A 7,891-nucleotide genomic window follows, 5' to 3' on the forward strand; every position below is an offset into this window, starting at 1 on the left:
AGGTTTAATTATGTTAGTGGGCCTTTAGAAAGCCCAAACTTAAGATAGAACCCGACAATTTTAGTTAATTTTTGTTCCATAAGAAAAAGGGGGTGAAATTATGAAATAGGACCTATGTGAAAATGTTTGAAAATGCTATAGGCTAAATTGAAGTGGCCAAATAAATAGGAGTGCAAAATAGGAGGATTTGCATGACAAACCTCCCATTTTACATGAAGTGGCCAGTCATCATGTTGTTGTAGACAAAATGTACACTTGATATCCATAATTTATGGTACAAATTGATACAAATTGATAATAGGTTAGGTAAATGTTCCATGATAATGGGTTAGGTAAATGTTTCATGATAATAGGTTAGGTAAATGTTCCATGATAATGGGTTAGGTAAATGTTTCATGATAATGGGTTAGGTAAATGTTTCATGATAAGAATATCATGTCTTTTGTATTAAAGAATTAAATGGATGAAATATGAAGTTTTATTAAAAGAAAAAGGGGTGAAAAGAACAAAGTTTTGTCCATCTTTGTTCATCATAGCTGAAAATTAGAGAAGAGAAAGGAGAGGAGAAAGCTCTTGAGTATTCGGTCATTAGGAGGAGAAAAATTGAAGGTAAGTTCTTGGTACCTTGCTTCTATTTTGAGGTTCATGAGTTCTTCTTGATTCTACCTTAACTCTTGAAGTATATTTTGATTTTTAGTTGTGTTGTGAGCATTTAGTCATGAATTAAAATAAAGGAAATGGTTGTTGTTTCATGTTCTTTTGATGAAAAATGGAAGATAGGTGAAGTTGAGCCAAATAAATGAACATGCATGTGCCTTAGATGCTAAAGGGAAAAATCGGCTAACATGTTGTGCTTTAAAATAATGAAATAGAGATTATACTTAAGTAAAAAAATAGATATGTGATGATTGATTGGTGATATACATGTTTAAATAACAAGCATGCAAGTTAGGTGTGAAAGAGTGGTTTGGTAATAAATCTGCTTGGGACAGCAGCAGTAACGTGACTTTGGAAAATCACCATAAATTGTGGGAGATGAATTAGAAGCTGAATAAATTATGTAATTAAAGCTTATTGAGTCTAGTTTCTAATGAAATAAACAAGAACATATTTTGAATTCTGTACAATGAGAAATTTGATTCGTAATGAAGAGTGGTCAGATTAGTCAAACAGTGAAACATGGGAAACTTTTAGAAAAATCTGGTATTGATTGGATAAACCAAAAATTCTGAAAATTTTATGGATAGAAGATATATGAGTCTATTTTCAGGGAAAATTAATGGCACTTGATTTGGAGTTTCGTAGCTCCAGTTATAAATGATTTAGTGACTGTTGCTCAAGAAGACAGCTTGCAGTGAAATTATGATTATGTAGTAAACATTGACAAAAATTTGTTAATGAGTTGCTTATTGATTTCTTATAAGCTTACTATGATCTGTAGGTGTGGTTGGCCGAATATTGTAAGGGGTTAATACGTAGTTCGTATTTGAATAGTTAGATTAACGTGTTAGTAATCCAATTGTAGGCAGTTCGTGTGTGGATCTCACAAGATATCGTCGCAAATGTGTTTGTAACCGACACCTCTCATAGACTAGATTGGCAAAAGCGAAAAGTCAAATACCAAAAAGTCGATATTTTGGGAATTTATGAAAAGTAATGCTCGTAAGATAGTTGGGTTTGTATATTTGGTAATCTAAAGTAATAAACTACAAGACGCGCGATTTAGTACATTTTGATAATTTGGGCTTAATGGGCCAAAGAACGGGTTCATGGGCCAACGGCCCAATTCGTAAGTATCTTGTGATAAGTGTTCGATAGTATTTAAATAGTTAGGATATGCATGAAAACCCTAAAAGTAGCTAAATTACTATAATACCCCTATGTATGAAAAATTATCGTTATACCCCTAGGTGCAAAATTACCGTTATACCCCTAGGGTTAATTTTGACCGAAAAGCATGACGATCTGATTCTGTATGATGTATGCCATGATTATATATCTGTTGCATGGGGACATGGGTTATATTATGGACAAAGCATTCTGGTGGCTATGCCACAAATATTCGATCTGTGGCTCGCCACAAATATCGATCCGGTGGCTCGCCACATATATTCTGCTTCGTGGCTCGCCACGATTATTCAGATCTGTGACTCTGTCACATTATTCTGCTCGCAGCCATGCTGCAAATTCTGTGGTGTGTAGCGGTTGGGTGGGTCGAGTTGTCTCCTCACACGATGTAAGGTTGGTACGGGGGTGTATACGGTTGGATATGGTTGAGTTTCTACATAAACATGTAATATCTGTTTTGTTCTACTATGGGCCTATGGGCTTTATTCTGAATTCTGTTCTAGGCTAAGGCCAACTTATTCTATTTCTGTGGTTTGAGCTGATATAGGCTATGGTTGGGTTAATTTACACACTGAGTTTCCCCAAACTCACCCCTTTTATTTTCATCCACGCAGGTAATCCCCAACCATAGTGGGCTTGGAGCTGTGAGGGAATTTGGAGTGGCCACCCTTTCTGAAAGTTTGATTTTCTTCTGGTGAACTGGACATCCTTTTATTTACGTTTGAAGTTTTGGGTTTTTAAATGTAATAAGGCCGCTTAATTATTTTTGATGGTTTTAATATGTATTACTAAGATAGGTAATACTTATTTTAACTATTGAAATTGGATAGCTTTAGGCGCTTTTCAAAAACAACAGCTTGATTTCAAAATAACACGACAACAAGCAAAGCTTCCGCAATGAAAGTATTTTCCAAAATTAATCACTTTTCCTAAAAATGACTTAATCAAATCGGTTTCTTAGAAATATCCATGACGTTAAGGTGTGGCAATGGCGGTATGCATGTCTAGGATTGGATCTGAAGGGAGCTTGGTACTTAAGCAGTCCGATGGACTCACCACCTCTTTTCCGGTTTCCTACCTGGTGCACAGCTTCCGTTCGCTTTAACCCTTAATGAATTAATATTTTGAACATCAAGTACGATTTTCTGGACTTAGAATGGAAATTTTTTTTTTACGTTTTTGATGTGGCATGCCGGATCCGGCCATAACTTCTGGCCCGGGTTTGGGGTGCTACATTTAGTGGTATCAGAGCCCAGTTACAACAGCTCGGCTGTGGAATAGGTTTACAAAATTTAGATCTTCGAAAACAAAAATTTTATAAAGATTGCGAAAAACGCAGTTTTCAAAATTTAAATCTTTAGAAGGTGGTATTCCGAATCTTCGGCCCAAGCCTGTAAGTATTACTCTGAACTCTTCTAAATATTTTTTTGAATTATCTGTCTGTACTGAAACCCTACTAGGATACTCTAGATAGGATGATACTGAAGCCATAGAAAAATTTGATAAGAGACTGAAACTGTAGCTAGACTTCGATTCTGCGAAAACAAACTCTGAATTACTATCTGATTCATAAAACATCTGTAATAAACACTGGAATATTAATTGATGCATAAAAATTTGTAATCAAGATAAATCGATATGAGTACGAGAGCTACTCGGGAAAGAGGCCGTGGTCGAGGCCGAGATAGTACTCAAGCTGGATCTTCGTCTTCTGAACACATACCCACTGGAGTAGCACGACTACCACCGACGGATGAGAATGGGTCGTATGATAGGGCCGCCGAGGATGATACCCTATCACAGGCAATGCTTCGTGTTCTGGAAAGGGTTGCCGGAGTAAGTTCGGACAACGAAATTCAGGGATCTATTTCTGAATGACTTCGGGACTAACGGAACAGAGATCTTTAAGGGCATGTCTGGTATAGCCCCGAATGTGGCGAAATATTGGTTGGAGGCCACAGAACGGATTATGGACGACTTGAACTGCTCTGAGGAGATTGTGAGTGTGGTATCTGTACTAAGTCCCTTTGGATAACTCGGTTAGGGTAAACAATCTGTATAAGGATGTACCCTTAGAAACTCAAGGTAGGATTTTTCCTGGAGATCTGATGGAGTTACCATTCGGAGAGTTTGACCTCATTTTGGGAATGGATTGGCTTGTTAAGCATAAGGCGACTCTGGATTGTGCTGCTAAACGAATGGTGTTAAGAACTACAAAGGATGATGAGGTTATGGTGATAGCTGAGAGAAGGGATTATTTGTCCAATGTAGTGTCGGCATTAAGAGCCGAAAAGTGGATTCAGAAAGTTTGTGAGGCCTAATTGGTATTTGTAAGTTAGTCGAAAGAGGAGGGACTGACAGTAGATAAGGTTAGGACCGTAAAGGAGTTCCAAGATGTTTTTCTGGAGGAGCTTCCAAGATTGCCTCCAAGCCGAGAAGTTGAGTTTGGAATAGATTTGTTACCTGGAACGGTACCTGTGTCCATCACACCATATAGGATGGCACCGAAGGAGTTAGTGGAGTTAAAGGCTCAAATTCAAGAGTTGTTGGATAGGGGCTTCATTAGGCCAAGCGTGTCTCCATGGGGAGCACCGGTGCTATTCGTGAAAAAGAAGGATGGTACGATGCGGATGTGCATTGATTATCGCCAGTTGAACAAACTGACGATTAAGAATAAGTATCCACTACCAAGGATTGACGATCTATTTGACCAACTTAAAGGAGCTTCTGTATTTTCCAAGATCGACCTTCGATCTGGATATCATCAGTTAAGGGTCAATGAGGCAGATATCCAAAAGACGACATTCAGGACTCGGTATGGTCATTACGAGTTTCTGGTTATGCCATTTGGACTGATGAACGCTCCTGCAGCATTTATGGATCTGATGAATCGTGTGTTCCAACCATTTTTGGATCAGTTCGTAGTCGTCTTTATTGACGATATCCTAATATATTCTGAAACTGAAGCGAAACATGATGAGCATCTCCGTATAGTGCTGCGAGTGTTAAGAGAGAAGGAACTCTTTGCGAAGTTCAGCAAGTGTGAATTTTGGTTGAGGGAGGTAACCTTCTTAGGACATTGGTCTCTGCCGAAGGGATTAAGGTGGACCCTCAAAAGATTGAAGCAATTTTGGAGTGGAAGCCACCTAGGACGGTGTCGAAAATTCAAAGTTTCGTAGGGTTGGTAGGATACTGTAGAAGGTTTATGGAAGGTTTTTCTGTGATGACAGCACCTTTGACAAAACTCATAAGGAAAGGAGTACCGTTTGTATGGACTAATAAGCAGCAGAAACCTTTTGAGAAGTTGAAGAAAGTTCTGACTGAAGCACTTGTGTTAATTCAGCCGGAGTCTGGGAATGATTTTACTGTGTACAGTGACGCATCACACGTGGGTTTGGGCTGCGTGTTAATGCAAGAGGGTAAGGTGGTTGCATATGCATCACGATAGCTTAAGCCTCATGAGGGAAACTATTTGACTCATGATTTAGAGTTGGCAGCAGTAATATTTGCACTTAAGATTTGGAGACATTACTTGTACGGAGAAAGGTGTATTATAGACACTGACCATAAGAGTCTTAAGTATTTGTTTACTTAGAATGAGTTGAACCTTAGGCAAAGGAGATGGATTGAGTTGCTTAAGGATTATGACTATTCGATCGAGTATCACCCAAGCAAGGCTAATGTGGTAGCCGATGCTCTAAGTCGTAGAGTTGTATCTGATCTGAGAGTAATGTTTGCTTGTCTCGAGTCTCAGATGATGATGGAAGTCTGCTGGTTGAGTTGCAAGTGAGGCCAACTCTGGTGGATCGATTAAGGAAAAACAGTTGAACGATGAGTCTTTGGTCGCTCGTTTTCAACAAGTTAAGGAAGGGAAACTTCGAGTTTGGGAGCGAGAAGACGATGCAACAACAATACCCTCATCTGTTTGATTAGGTAAATTTCGAGGACGAAATTTCTTTAAGGAGGGTAGAGTTGTAACGCCCAATTTTCGGGAATTCGTGAATGTTGGCATAGGTTTAATTATGTTAGTGGGCCTCTAGAAAGCCCAAACTTAAGATAGAACCCGACAATTTTAGTTAATTTTTGTTCCATAAGAAAAAGGGGGTGAAATTATGAAATAGGACCTATGTGAAAATGTTTGAAAATGCTATAGGCTAAATTGAAGTGGCCAAATAAATAGGAGTGCAAAATAGGAGGATTTGCATGACAAACCTCCCATTTTACATGAAGTGGCCAATCATCATGTTGTTGTAGACAAAATGTACACTTGATATCCATAATTTATGGTACAAATTGATACAAATTGATAATAGGTTAGGTAAATGTTTCATGATAATAGGTTAGGTAAATGTTCCATGATAATGGGTTAGGTAAATGTTTCATGATAATGGGTTAGGTAAATGTTTCATGATAAGAATATCATGTCTTTTGTATTAAAGAATTAAATGGATGAAATATGAAGTTTTATTAAAAGAAAAGGGTGAAAAGAACAAAGTTTTGTCCATCTTTGTTCATCATAGCTGAAAATTAGAGAAGAGAAAGGAGAGGAGAAAGCTCTTGAGTATTTGGTCATTAGGAGGAGAAAAATTGAAGGTAAGTTCTTGGTACCTTGCTTCTATTTTGAGGTTCATGAGTTCTTCTTGATTCTACCTTAACTCTTGAAGTATATTTTGATTTTTAGTTGTGTTGTGAGCATTTAGTCATGAATTAAAATGAAGGAAATGGTTGTTGTTTCATGTTCTTTTGATGAAAAATGGAAGATAGGTGAAGTTGAGCCAAATAAATGAACATGCATGTGCCTTAGATGCTAAAGGGAAAAATCGGCTAACATGTTGTGCTTTAAAATGATAAAATGGAGATTATACTTAAGTAAAAAAATAGATATGTGATGATTGATTGGTGATATACATGTTTAAATAACAAGCATGCAAGTTAGGTGTGAAAGAGTGATTTGGTAATAAATCTGCTTGGGACAGCAGCAGTAACGTGACTTTGGAAAATCACCATAAATTGTGGGAGATGAATTAGAAGCTGAATAAATTATGTAATTAAAGCTTATTGAGTCTAGTTTCTAATGAAATAAACAAGAACATATTTTGAATTCTGTACAATGAGAAATTTGATTCGTAATGAAGAGTGGTCAGATTAGTCAAACAGTGAAACATGGGAAACTTTTAGAAAAATCTGGTATTGATTGGATAAACCAAAAATTCTGAAAATTTTATGGATAGAAGATATATGAGTCTATTTTCAGGGAAAATTAATGGCACTTGATTTGGAGTTTCGTAGCTCCAGTTATAAATGATTTAGTGACTGTTGCTCAGGAAGACAGCTTGCAGTGAAATTATGATTATGTGGTAAACATTGACAAAAATTTGTTAATGAGTTGCTTATTGATTTCTTATAAGCTTACTATGATCTGTAGGTGTGGCTGGCCGAATATTGTAAGGGGTTAATACGTAGTTCAGATTTGAATAGTTAGATTAACGTGTTAGTAATCCAATTGTAGGCAGTTCGTGTGTGGATCTCGTCAAGATATCGTCATAAACAGGTTTGTAAATCGACACCTCTCATAGACTAGATTGGCAAAAGCGAAAAGCGAAATGCCGAAAAGTCGGTATTTTGGGAATTTATGTCTGAATGCTCGTAAGATAGTTGGGTTTGTATATTTGGTAATCTAAAGTAATAAACTACAGATGCGCGATTTCGACATTTTGATAATTTGGGCTTAATGGGCCAAAGAACGGGTTCATGGGCCAACGGGCCCAATTCGGTAAGTATGCGCGGTAAGTGTTCTGATAGTACGTAAATAGTTAGGATATGCATGAAAACCCTAAAAGTAGCTAAATTACTATAATACCCCTATGTATGGAAAATTATCATTATACCCCTAAGTGCAAAATTACCGTTATACCCCTAGGGTTAATTTTGACCTGAAAAGCATGACGATCGATTCGTATGATGTATGCCATGATTATATATCTTGCATGGGGACATGGGTTATATTATGGAGGAAGCGTTCGGTGGCTATGCCACAAATATC

General features: G+C 37.4%; 1 long non-coding RNA gene across 1 annotated transcript; it reads left to right on the forward strand.

Annotated features, from left to right (window-relative positions):
- The first annotated feature begins 257 nt into the window (after positions 1-257).
- LOC128295182 (uncharacterized) lies at positions 258-2,655 on the forward strand. The gene is made up of 2 exons (XR_008285516.1): positions 258-609; positions 2,463-2,655. It is a non-coding gene; the product is annotated as an uncharacterized LOC128295182 (long non-coding RNA).
- Positions 2,656-7,891: the final 5,236 nt, after the last annotated feature.

This window comes from Gossypium arboreum, chromosome 7 (assembly GCF_025698485.1).
Source record: "Gossypium arboreum isolate Shixiya-1 chromosome 7, ASM2569848v2, whole genome shotgun sequence".
In the NCBI taxonomy this organism is placed as follows: domain Eukaryota; kingdom Viridiplantae; phylum Streptophyta; class Magnoliopsida; order Malvales; family Malvaceae; genus Gossypium; species Gossypium arboreum.